Genomic DNA, 13957 nt, shown 5'->3' with positions numbered 1-13957 from the left:
GGGTTTAAGGTGCATTCAGACCCAGCTAAAAGGCTTTGTTTTGGCTGTTCTGGAAGACTTGGAGCATGCCCTGACTGGCCTGAAAGTTAAGGCATTATTTTCCCATGTTTTCAGCTTGTAGAAAAAGAGTAAAGATAATGTGCACACCTTCCTTTGATATGTCTAGTGTGGAGTTGTCGGTCTTTCTATAGCTCAGTTAAACCTGAATGAATAATTGATGCAGAATTCAATGATACAGTAAAAGATGGGCATCTAACAAACTCAGTTTTATGTTCCACTCGAGGAAACTCAGTTATGGTTGGCCATTTATAAGAAAAGATCACTTTATTGGCCATATTCAACTTCTTGTATAAGGGATTTGTCTTTTTGCATACTCCAACTTGCTCTCCATGAGACACGGACTGGGAGAGAAGCTTGAGGCTCGAGCGCAGTGTCAGCCATTTACAGTATAAAGCACCCCTGGAGCAGTGGGGGTTAAGGGGCCCTTACTCAGGGGTGTATGCTATCCTTGTATAATGTGTGATTGGATGTGCAGAAGAATTAATTTATTATCTATATGAGCCTAAGTGGGATTTAGATCCAGTTATGACCATAAGTGAGAAGAGATGGGAGTTCATGCCTAGTTATTTAGTAAACATAAACTAATTTTCGACCATAGTCTTTTGATGTTGTTAAGGAAGGGCTAAGGCATTAGAAAGCAAGGCATTAGCAGGACACAAGTGCCCTGCAGACTCCAAAGTTGTTACAACGCAAGCAATAGCACCTTGGTACAGCTAACTGTTGTAATTCAGCACCTAATTTCTACTGTTTTGTCAAATTAATTTGCCTTATTCTTTCAAAGACTGTACTGTGTGGAATGGGGGAGCTACACATTGAGATCATTCATGATCGAATAAGAAGAGAATATGGCATTGAGACTCACCTTGGACCACTACAGGTGGCCTACAGGGAAACCATCTTGCAGTCGGTTTCCACCACAGGTATCACATTCACACCTCGGCACAATATGCCAGTAATATCTTCACTTTGACAGGTAACAATTGCTTGTGCTGTACAGTATATCAGTGGACATCAGTTTCTTAGAGGGCTCATCATTGATAACATGTCACAATTCCTCTTCACAAGGATATAGGATGTGTGTTCTGCAAAATGACTGCAGGTTTTTTAGGTGTCTCAAATCACATGTCAGCATTTCTGCCTGGTGTGCATTCCAGCCAATATTTATGAAAGTATGGATTGTTTCTTTTTTCTGTGTCTGTTAGTAGAAAATGCTTTCGTTTTTTTCTTTCATTTCCCTACCCTCTACAGAAGCTTGACCCATTCTAATCTGCTGCAGAGCCTGCTGTTCTGAAACTATTCCTGAGTGTCGTCACATTGGACAGAAGCATTGGAGACAAGAGACACCTGGTGACAGTTGAGCTGGGAGTGAGCCCCTGCGCAGAGGGTAGCTCCACTGCTGCCCCTGCCATCAGCTTTGAGGACAGTGTGGAAGAGCAGCTTCCTTTGGATGTGAAACAGGCAGTGGAGAATGGAATACAAAGTGCTTATCTCCAAGGTAACGGGGCTCTTAAATGGATTTGGGCTATCAGTGACAGGCAGTTTTCTTTGGTTATTGAAGCACCATTATTTGGGTCAGTTTCAGATTCTGATACCAAGAATGGTTTCCAATATAGAGGATGTGTACTATAGCTTGACAAAATGTCCAAAAAATGTTTATCCCATTTGATATTGCAATAATAAAGTCATGTATGTGAAGGCTCACCTTGAAGCATTGTTTTTAAGCACTACAGTTTGCATAAACTCTGGTTGTTTACATATCTTTTGTTTTGAACAACTTTTCATTTAACTTCTTAAGAGTCAGTAGTGGAGATCAAGTTCTGGTGCTAGGGTGTCAATTTTTACTGACGTGTTTGAAATAGTGATGTACATTCTGTAAATTGTATAAGTCCTCTAGAATTATACTTTCATATGTTATGCTGTCTAATTAACTAAGGTAAGGAGTATTTCATATTTATGGTGTATACACAGCTGAAGAGAGGTTCTGAACTACTCAGCTTGAATTAGGTAGTGTTAAATGATGATGTATGGGTGTGAAAGCTAGACCCTGAAAAAAGCTGACCGAAAGAGGATGGATGCTTTCAAGCTATTGGTGCTAGAGAAGACTGTTACGGATACCATGGACAGCAAGGGTCACCAATAAAGAGGTTCTGGAGCGCATCAAGCCAGAAATCTTGCTTAGGGAAAGATCACCAGACTCCGGCAATTGGAGAAAGCAAATATGCTTGGAATGGTCAGTGGAACAAGAAGACGAGGCCACCAAAGAACGCGGTGGCTCGACGCCAACAAAACGGACACTGGTTTAGCTATAGAACAGCTGAAAGGGAAAGTCCAAGACCGGAAAGCGTGGCGAGAGATGGCCTATAGAATCGCCGAGAGTCGGATCCGACTGACCGGATAACATCATCATCATCAAATGATGATGTGGATGTGTAGGTGCACTGTCAAAAAAGCTTCTAAAAAGCTGCAATTTTACATGTTTGTCCATGTGCTTTCTACATATGCAGCCATTTCCTGATTCTCCAATGCCATTCAAAGTAATTCCAGGTCCACTGCTGGGGTTCCCGGTGCAGGATGTGGTCACTACAGTTTACTCTGTCAGCATACAGCCTGGGACATCAATGGCCATGGTCTCAGCCTGTGTGTCTCGCTGTATGCACAAGGTAACATTTGCTCAAAAGGAAAAGATGAAGACTAGGATAATCATGCAGCACAATACAATTTCTTCAACCCGTTTGAAATCATGATGGAAGGCTCATTTCTAGAAAGTAGTCCCCTAAATGAATAAACCGATGAAAGAAAACATGAGAGAAATATATGTAGAAAGAAAAGTCATTGCTTATTGCAAGACAGAAGTTAAAGATGCAATTGTTAAATGTTCTGAGTAGCCCAGGGCACAATACATAGAGGTTAGAAGTGTTGTGCTGTTTTTTACAATTGGCTTTGTTAGACCAATATGCTAACAACAAAATCAGTTTATTTTCTTTCAATTTGATGTAAAAATACAACTCAAATATCAAATGCTATATTAAATGTTTATTGCTGCAATTTAGTCTTAATCTATTCAAATTTATCGATGAATAGACGGGCCAGAAGACTGGGTTTTTAGTGACAGAATAAATGTTTATATTTTTTATAGAACATTTAAGCTTGTTTGTCCTTCAGGTTTCATTACAATATGGGCATTGTTGTTTAAAAACATATTTAACAAAGTATTCATCAGGAAACAATGGAGTGTGATGGGAGTGAGCATTTCTTTACAAAAACGACTTTTCTTTTGTTCATCTTTCTCACAGGGTTACTTCACAGTCCTTTGCGCTCTGACATCTGGCACTGCCACCTTCACACTGGAACTGTCCAGCTACGAAGCCATGACTGCCCATGATCAGAACACCCTTCTCAGCCGAATGACAGGAGTGGCATGAAGCCTTCAGCCAAACATGTTTGAAACAAGGAGTACAAGAAACTGTTTAACTCTTGAAAGCATCAGGCTCATACAAAATGTAAACTGGGCTTTGTCTTTTAAGAAGGGGTTGAAAAGACCTGCATTTCCTTTCATGTGTTGTCATCCATTTTGCTGCAGGATATAACTTTGGAAACACACTAAACTGACTTCAAAGTTTGGAATTACCAGCTACAATTCTCTTAATAAATTATGTACAAAAGCTCTAAGAGTAGGATAGGTGATTGTTATGGATAAATTAAGATGTACTGAACAAAGTAACATTTTACACACATCAATAAAAAATTAAAATGCAGAAGCATTAAAAACGACCCCAAGAAAGCTAGTGCCTTCTTCTTTCAGTCTTATTTCCACAGTGGAGTCTTAGGTCATGGTTGAACTGAGTTTAACGGGACATATTTTAACATGGAGTGTTGCCAGGGCTGCAAATATCAGTACCTCTTCCAACAGGAGACACTTTAATGTTCAAATGTGGGACTTTCTGGGTCACAAGGGTCGGCTGGCAACCGTACTCGCCTCAAAAGCAAAGGAGTCCTCACGCGTCATTCTGTTGCGGTGGGAGACATGAGTGAGCACAGTGTTGATGAGCAAGTTGCTCAAACCTAACGTTTCCGAAGGGGTGGAACTGAAGTACGGGAATAATCACGAGGGTGGAGCATCGATAGTGTTACACCGAGATAACAGATTTGCAACTTTTTTTTTAGTCAAGAAGCAATGCAAAGAAGAACAATCTCCCACTCCTCCTCACTGAAACATTCACCGCAGTGGCAGCTCCTCCACCTTCTTCATCTCAAAACGCGACTCTAGCTCCACAAAAAAGATGAACGAGGTCGGATTTTGTAATTGGAATTGCATTTTCCAAATTCCAAAGTTGCAAATTTATTTTTATTTCTATTAATAATGTTTAATCTTCGGGTAAAATATTTGTTTCACCGGAGCATTTGTTTTCAATTAACCTGAACGTCATTTTCGCAGATCGCGTCTTATATAGGTCACGTGCTCAATCTGTAAAGCGCCACGCAGCGATCAGCGCGTCATCTCTGAACTCACAATTGCATTATTACTGAGAGAGTGACGGATTGCTCAAGGGGTTAAAATGATCGTAGTTTCTCATAGGTTATTGCTTTAGCTCATTCTCTTCGTCAGGGCATATATAAAAAAAACGTATTGTACGCCCGGTAGTAATGGTCAAGAGAGTGGCAAACTATTGCAGCAAAACCTTCCCGGATTAGGAATACCGCAGCAAAGCAGAAAGGTACCTATAGATTTTAGGAGTAGTTACAGTACCCTTTAAGAGAAGTTGCTTTCACTGAGACTTTATCTTGTATAACATTAGTGTTTCACTATTTTTCTATTAGTTAGAAATAGTCTGGTATAATATTTTAAAAGTAAATTAATATGACGTGCGTGTAACACAAGAACAGTAAACTATGGTGCAGAAAAAAAACTTGCATGGCAGCGACAGTCTTTTATTTTTGTGCGGTTACTGCGCATCTGCAACCCTGCAACTTGGTAAAGATCAGGCGAAGTCTATTTTCTGAATTGGACTGCTTGTTTCTACACTGTGTAACCAAAGTGGTAAAAAATACTGTTTTTTTACATTGGGTGTCCGCGGAAATCTGTCGATTTTCCGTTACGACCAGCTTCAGTAAAATGTCGTGCAAACGGTGCCCTTCTACACGCTACTTTGTGCAGAAGGTATGCAGAGGAAGAAGCATGAGAGCACCAGAATGAGCTCCCGTTTAACTATCCTGAAAGCAGCTAATTCGTTTGATAAAAATCGATGTGTATATCAATGAAGATGTAAATTTGTACAGTTCAAGATTTGTAAAAACTTGTGGGAGGGCATGGGGGTGTAGCGACGCTTTCCAGCACGTGGTGAACCGATGCGACCGCCTGTAAGAGATGGAAGTCGCAAACGCATCATTGTCCGAGGATCGGAGCAACAGAAACGTTTTTTTCAAGACAAGCAGTATCTTCATTCATATTTTTATCAATAAGAAATACAAACATATCCAAAAACGATAAAAAAAACAGTGGGGTGTGAATTCGAGCACTGGTCTTGTTACTTTTGAATGTGTGCTTACTTCATTCACCAACTTTAAGACGTTTTTTTTACACCAGAACCACACATCGTATTAAGAAAATAAATCTTTCCCGTTAAACATCTAGTAGCCAGTTCTGTCTAGTTCTTCTTGTGCCAGTTCTTCTACAAAACGTCACCCATGTCATGAAATACAGTACATACTCTGTATGCACAATCCGTATCTCTACTGAATTTCTTTCAGACTTCAAAGTACCTTTTTTTCTTCTTATGTTTTATGGTCCCAATAAATTAATTCCCTGATCAAACTGTCTTTTCTTCTGATATTGCCAAGTTTTTGTCCTCTCTACCAGATTATGAACAGTGCATGATAAGGCTTTCTAGTAGTCTCACCTTGTAGTCTGTTTTCAGATCTGACCTTAAGACCCTGGCAGTCACATAGATCTTATGATGTATTCTGCATGTTGTCTTCTGTATATTGATTTATTTGGTACAATGATCTCTCCTGAATGTGCACTTTCCTAAGAAACAATGTTTTCTGAAAAGTGCTATGTAAAATAAAGATTAATAATCGGTATACATATCACATAGGTAATATCAATCGCCAGACAGGATTGTACTATAGGCATCTGGGTGTTTATGATGATTTTTTCATGTTAATTAGAACAATAAAATTACAAACAAAATGTTTGGGTATAAAACAAGAAGTGTGTAGCTTACTCCCTTCAGCATTGAAGCAATACATAAGGTTTGCAACAGTAGTAAAATCTCATTTATAATACTGCATTCATTTGTATTCACCATAGCTCTAAACTTACATTAGGTAATTAAATGTTCAGACTTTTATAGTTCAGTCGATTGGTGAATCCATAAAAATGAAAGATGTGAGAGATATTCTAGTTTTTAAAAATCCAAGGAGTGTAGATAGATAGGGTCAAGCAGTTTTTGTAGCAAAAGAGCCACAACTTGAAACTAAAAGAGAATTAATTCTTGAAACATGCTGTGGTATTGATGCTTCAATAAAATGGCTGGGCTGCTTGTTACTTTGGAGAGCTGTGGGTGCTTTTAACAGGATTCCTAGTTAGGTGTCTTAAGGCCCAATCTGGGCTCCTTGAAGTAGCAGCTAGAAATGGGATCTATATACAGTTAGGGGTGGCTTCTCTTTGTTCTTCAGATTACAATCTGTATGTCTAATATTTTTTTTAAATCATCAAGGAGCTGAGTTGCATTAACATTCATCTTTTATAAACATGCTGCTTATAAACTCTGCAAGTACAAATCAGCAAATAGATAAGATTAGCAGTAAGTACAGCCCCCTATTACTGTTTCTCCAGTTGTAAATTATAGAATAGAACTGCCTGCTTAGAGTTTGCTGCATTTTGGTTTATGAAATCATTAAGAAGAGATTTAGGACAGTCTATACAGGTCTGAATGTTTGTAATCCCATATTTTTCGTGTTTGATTTATACATTCCATTACATCTGTCAATATGCGATGTTACTATTGTAATGCTTGAGTTGAGTACAGATAACACATCACAACTCTTTGAGGAGTTTTGCTTGAGTGTCAGTTTTAATACTTGTCATTTTTAAAGTAGCAAATCAGAATAGTTTGTAATGAAAACTGTGTTAAGTAAGTAGACTGGATCCAGTGATATCACTGTCCAAATTTGGACATTTTATTGAAGCAAACAGGATTTTACTGTTTGGACTCCTTGGAAGAGAAGGAGATTACATAAGCTACTACTGTTCTTGAGTCCTCAGGTTCATGTTCTCAAAAGAAATGAAAGTAGAGATGATGAGCTGAGAACTGTACTTAAATTGAATACAAATTATCACTATATCAGCTGTCTGTCAACATGGTAGCTAAAACTGATCTACATGTTTTAAATGTCTCTTGCACTCTTTCTACATCAAATATTTAAGGATATTCAGATTCAATTACAGTACATGGAAATGATAAAATATGTAAATTAGTAAAACATGCATTTGCTACAAAAACTGCTGTTTTTCTGGAAATCAGACATTGAGGATTAACAAGCACTAAGAACTTCATTGTTCATGCCTCTCAGATGGACAGAGATCCCTGGTCTCCCCACCTGAGTGGCTCCTCTGAGAAAGACCTGCAGTTCACTAGAACAATGAATATAAGTCAGAAAAATGCCAAACGTGCCAAACGCATTGGTAAGTACCTGATTTATACTTTCTAGACTATTAATTTCAGGCTGAGTAATGAGTTGAGAACTGTAGTTATCAGTGTCTATACAGTCTATTTTGAATTCTTTAGCTAATTCTGAATCCAGAGAAAAAGGAGTAATTTAGGCTTGCATTAACTCCACCAAAATCATTCCAAACATTTCTGTCCATGGTGTGGTAAAGGAAAGTGAAGTACATTTCCCTCCTTGTGTGAGGAAAAAGACATGTGCTCCTGGTAGGGAGTAGTCTGTGTCAGTAACATGCAGTATGTTGGCAGGGCTGGAGGAGGTGAAGTGGGTTGTGCGTGTGCAGTGCTATATGCATGAAACACCAGGCACATTGAGAGGTCTTGCATGATTAGCAGTTGCTGAACAAAAAGATTTTCTGCTGTCCCTGTCAGAGCTGAGGATGTGATCAAGATAAATTGAAATTAAGACTAAATTAACAGAGCTTTGATGGGATTAACCTGCTTTGCCAATGTGCACTGATTCCCATTATTGGTGTTTGTGTGGTCACCTGTTTTATTGATTCCTGGCTTTTCAATGCATCTGCCCTCTGCTGCCTCTATTTCTTCTCCCCTGTCCCAAACTCTGTCATGGCAAAATACAGTAGCAGCTTGTTCTGAACTTGGCAGCAAGCTAGGGAGTAAGATTATTCCTCTTCAGAGACTGATATTTGTAACTGATCAGTATTAAAGCAATGTTTCTCAACCCTGCTTCTGGAGTATCTTTTAGTTTTCCTTCCAGCTGGTGGTACAGTGGTGAGCACTGGCTCACTTCCTGGCGTGCTATCTGCAACACTAAATTAAATAAAGTGGTTAGAAAATAAATGTGATCTAGTTGCTTTTTTTATTTTTCATGAATGCCTTTCCTACTGTGTCCTTCAGGTGAAGCCCTTGAGAATTGCCCTGTGCTAACTAAAGCCACGCTTGTGCGTTCTCGCTGCTTCTCCAATGGAATCAAGCCTGTGCCGCCGAACGCCCAACCCAGGTCTGTCCATGACACACGGCCCTCAGAAATGTACACATTGCAGACACATTCAGAGCAATTAAAATGCTGCCTTTACAACTCAAGACGGTTGTGGCTTTCATAAACAGTGCACTGAAGCTCGTTTTCCAAACTTGTTACTCAGTTTTTGCTTACTGCCACACAGGTAGCCTACTACTTTTAGAAACATCTTTTCTGTTTTTTTGTGGGGGCTGGAGTGAAGAGTGTTGATAAAATTAGCTTGTTGTTGTCCAAGCTTGCTTCTTTTGTGGTTTTATGTGCTTCAAAGCAGGACTGTGAACTTGGCAAGGGAGTGAACACAGTTGACAGCACTGCTCCAACTCTGTAAAGATGACAGAGCAGTGTTTATCATTTTTTCACTTTTCTCCACTGTCTCCATTTGTGTCTTGCCTGCAGGTCCGATAACTCCCCTTCATCAGTAGCAAGGCCTCGCTTGGCTGGAGTCCCCTCCAGAAGGCTGATGGCTGCTTCGAGAGTGGAGTACAGCCCCAACCAAGGTGCTGACAGCTGGAGCTGCTGGCCTGTCATTTGTTTGAATGTGTTTGGTTGTGTGTATGAGTGTGTGCTGAGTAACCATCTGTGGGACTGGGCAAAATGGAAAGTAACCTAATCAGTACAGCTCTAGGTTTGAGCAGTACAGGACAGTAGAGGTTGAAACTTCCTGTCTGCTGGGACTCATTTAGAGTTAAAGAGATAAAGAAATAAAGAACTTGCCTATTTTCCTTCTTGGTCGGTTCTTGCATTTGCCCTCCTTGTGTTGAGGTTGGTGCGAGTGTCAGTGTGTCTGCTACTGTGGGCTGTGGTGTTGTGAGATTGGTGAAAAGGGTGACATTTCTGAAGGGTGTTGAGAAATTTTGACCTTGTTTTGCAGGGGTGACCTCAGATGTGAGTGAAGTGGGACAGCAACTGATCTATTCTAATGGGCCTGCTGAGCCTGAGGACAGGCAGATAGTGGTGTCCCCTCCTGCTGTCAGACCCCCGGGCCGAGTGCCCCGCAGAGTGTCCAGAATCCCCACATGTGAGTCGGCAGCACCATTGGTTAAGATGTCACTAATGATAACAGGGACTGGTACCAGAGTTACATACTGTACAAAAGCTCACTGGTAACAAAAACTCTCTCATGGCCTGTAAAGAGGGATTTATTACAGACTTGATACTATTTCTTTCTGACATCCGACCTTCGTAACTGTATATAAAAAAACTTACCTTTTTATCCATGATCCAGGATTCTCCAGCAGCATTGAAAAGAAATGTTATTATAACTAATAACAACTAATCTGTTTCAAAGACCTTTAGAACTCTCAAGGACTTGTGAACTGATCTGTAGACAATGGGCACAAATCAAGCCGCGCTAGAGATAACAGCACAACCCAGGATTTATTGAACTCTGAGGTGTGGCCATGCCAGTTCACATTACTGTACACATTACAGTTCCAGCTGTACCAACACACCAACAGATGGCGTGACAGAGTTTTGAGTATTGGGTGTGAAGTTTTGGTTCTGTAAGGCAGTAGATCATCAGGTGACAAAAGCTCACAAGGTGATGATATCTCCAGATTCACCGAGAAAATCCCAAGGAGCTCCTTCAGAGTAAGCAAACTCATTTGCAGTAGATTCTGGCCAGAATACAGGTGGGTTTTGTTTTTGTTAACCCCAGCAACTCTGCTTCCCCCACCCAGTTATCCCAGAGCCTTGCCAGCCCCAGGTTTCAGGGAAGAAAGGGCTCCTGAGGATGTCACAGAACAGTGGTGGAGAGGACTCGGACATGCAGTTCCTGAGCCCCACCAACCCTTCTGACAGAGAGAGAGGTGGAAGACTGGTAGTGGTTACAGTCAGGTTGATTTGCACAACTTGACTTCCATGTGGTGAAAGAGCAGGGGACTTGATGTAGTGTTTTAGCAACAATGGCAACTTGTTAGGAAGACTGCCATCCTGACTAACCACTACAGCCTTCACAGTAGACAAGCAGTCCTCACCCTTTATTCTTCTTAAAGGTGAAGTGGAAATATAGTTTCCTCTCAGAACGTTATGTTCAGACAGTATGTGTAAGCCCTGTCTGTGTTCTTCAGGTGAAGCCCAGGGAAGGACCTTCCCAGAGCTCCTCAGAGCCTCTCAGATGTGCTCCACAACCTGCCGCTGTGTATTCAGTGGGATTAAACCCGTGCCCCCGATCTCTAGAGGCACCAAGCCCTTGCCCGACAGGGACCAGGGCATGCCCAGGGACTCCGGAAAGGCCGGCCAGACAGGGCGCCCCTTGGAGCGCCCAACGGAAAATAACCTGCAGGTTTATGGAGAAGAGGAGGCAGTGGACTACGAGGAGGTCAGAACACACCAGGGCCTTTCTAACCCACATATCATCATTTAAATGTGCAGAAAAAGGAAGGGATAAGAGCTTGCTTGTGTAGTTTTATTTGGTTATGTTCTTCAGGAGGTTTCAAGGTTTCATTCCCAAGTCTTTTCTATTTTGCTTTGCACAAAAAGTACAATAAGCTGTGCGAATGCACTGGCAGTGAGAGCCCAGCTGGGTTAGGAACTGAGAAGGAATGTTAAAGGCTTGTGTCTTTTGTGTTCTTCAGAGGCCGAACTCCCTCAGGTTCCTGCAGTACACTGTGGCAGAGGAGCAAGACTTGCTCAGCTCACCCCCACACAACTTCCTCGATGGCATCAAAGCCGGGTCAGTCCACAACAGCTCATGGCCCACAGACACACGCCACCTTTACAAATAACAACGCCTACAAAAAAAGCTGAGACAAAAAAACCCAAAATATACTAAAAGCAACAGTTAACATAGTTCAGCTGCGTCAGCATGCGTAGGCTTCAAAGGAACAACTAATAGATTTATTCCATGCTGAAAAGAGCCTTCTTCAGGTTTGAGTTAGTTAACATATTCAGAATGATGAAGTTGTCTGCTTGTGGATCATGCTGGCATCTTTTTCTTTAGTGGCTTTTACATGCTCCATAGCAGGGCTGTGAACATGGTGATCTTTTAATGTCTCACTGACAGAGAGTGTCCTATATTTACAATGTTTTTTGTACAGATAAAACTTTGTGGAGGGCGCGGTGGACATCACAACATTGTTGCCTGTGGGGTTGGGGATCACAAAATTGACAGCTCTGTTCCAGCTCTGTAAAGATAACTGTCAGAGCAGTGCTGATCGTTATTACTTTTTTCACTTTTCTCCTCTATGTCTCTGTGTCTTCCCTGCAGGTCCGATAACTCCCCTCCTTTAGCAGCAAGGCCTCGCTTGGCTGGAATCCCCTCCAGAAAGCTGATGGCTGCTTCCAGAGTGGAGGACAGCCCCAGCCAAGGTGCTGACAGCTGGAGCTGCTGGCCTGTCATTTGTTTGAATGTGTTTGATTGTGTGCTGAGAAACCAGCCGTGAGACTGGGCAAAACTGAACAGTAATTAAACATTACAGCTTGGGTTTTGAATGGGGCACAGTCTGTTTCAGTTTTTTCTTTTCTAGACTAGATTACTGCATTTCCTACACAGTAGCTGTTCATTATTGCTGCCTACTGGGTCTTATTTAGAGATAAAGAAATAAAGAATAACACCTGCCCACATTTTTCTCAGTTGATTTTGGCATTTGTACTTCGGCATGAGTGTCAGTGTGTCTGCTGTTGTGGGTTTTGACAGGTGAAGGGTGTTGAGAAATGCGGACTTTGTTTTGCAGGGCCTGGTGAGCCTGAGGAGGACAGGCTGATAGTGGTGTCCCCTCCTGCTGCCAAACCCCCGGCCCGAGTGCCCCGCAGAGTGTCCAGAATCCCCAGACGTGAGTCGGCTGCACCATTGGTTAAGATGTCACTAATGATAACAAGGACTGGCTCTGAAGGATAATTTCAAAACACAGACATCCCATTCCAATTGGTCAAATTCCCATGCATGAACACAACCTACTGTACGTGATTTCTTCTCCTATTATTATTTTCTGAGGAAAAACAGAGGAAAATTAACTATTAAGCTTTGATTCTTTGTTAAATTATGCGTTATGTGATGCATTATGTGATAGTTAGTCCACAGAGGAATGATAATATCAGATGGGAATGCAAGCTTTAACTAATCTAATGTAGTCAATGTGACTCTGGATCATGATGATAGACTGTGATAGACTCTGTGTCAACAAATGTGTAACTTTGGGAGAGATGTGATGTTTTTTAAGTCATAACAATTTGTTGGTATAATTTCTGAGCCTCAATTTGGTGTGTTGCTTTAAGTCTAATCTGGCTATTATCACATTATTACTTTAATATTGTTGTGTCCATTTCAGTGATGCCTATCAGACCATGTAATTAAATCATATATTCCAACTCACTAAAACATTGCTTTGGTCAATTTGCCTCTATAGGAGTGTTGGGGAGCTCCACTCGTGTTGCTTCTCATCAGAGCCTGATGTCGTGCCCTGGGCAAGGCATCAGCACTGGCAACACAAGTGTCGAGCCCCTGGCGCGAGTCTATGGGCAGGCAGTCCAACAGAACAGTTACCCCCAGGTCCAGGAGGTTAGTAAGAGTCCTTTATTTCTCTTTGCTTTTGTTTTGAGTTTTTTACAAACAAAACTTTTGAGTTTCAAAAAATGCTCTGTAGGTCTTTCATTTTTGTGTTTCACCAATGTCCTAGTTTTTTATAATACCTTCTACAGTATATTTATTTATAAACACTTCACATCAAGACATCAAAAACAATTTAGACATCAAAAACAATCAAGATTAGTAATAATGTCTCCATCAGCATATGTACTCTGTATTCTGTAATGCCATAGCACACAAGTGTAACTACAGTATATTATGATCAAGTCCTGTCTACGTACTGACCTAATATTCACAACAACAGTATTTGAAGCCCTATACAGACAGTATTCTGGAATAGAATATTAGAGTATTTTAGATGTAAAAATACAGCCTGGAAAGGAATTGACCCAATAATAACAAACAGCAAAAATGTGTTCAGGGGTTCACTATATAGGAAATAATAATGATACAGGACTAATATGTTTCTTTTTCCATCTATAGTATATTTGGTATTTGAGGGATTTGATCATTTTGGGACCGGCCAGATTGCTTACAATGATCAGACGCAGTTATTTATCTCAGAAATTAAAACATTTTTACATTTTTGTAGACTCTGGTGGATAACTTGTGAAAGCCTTTAGCTTGCTTTTAGAAAACACCTATCAAATCCCTTGCATGGCACTT

Source organism: Lepisosteus oculatus, chromosome 3 (assembly GCF_040954835.1).
Source record: "Lepisosteus oculatus isolate fLepOcu1 chromosome 3, fLepOcu1.hap2, whole genome shotgun sequence".
NCBI lineage: Eukaryota > Metazoa > Chordata > Actinopteri > Semionotiformes > Lepisosteidae > Lepisosteus > Lepisosteus oculatus.
This window is presented reverse-complemented; position numbering follows the sequence as displayed.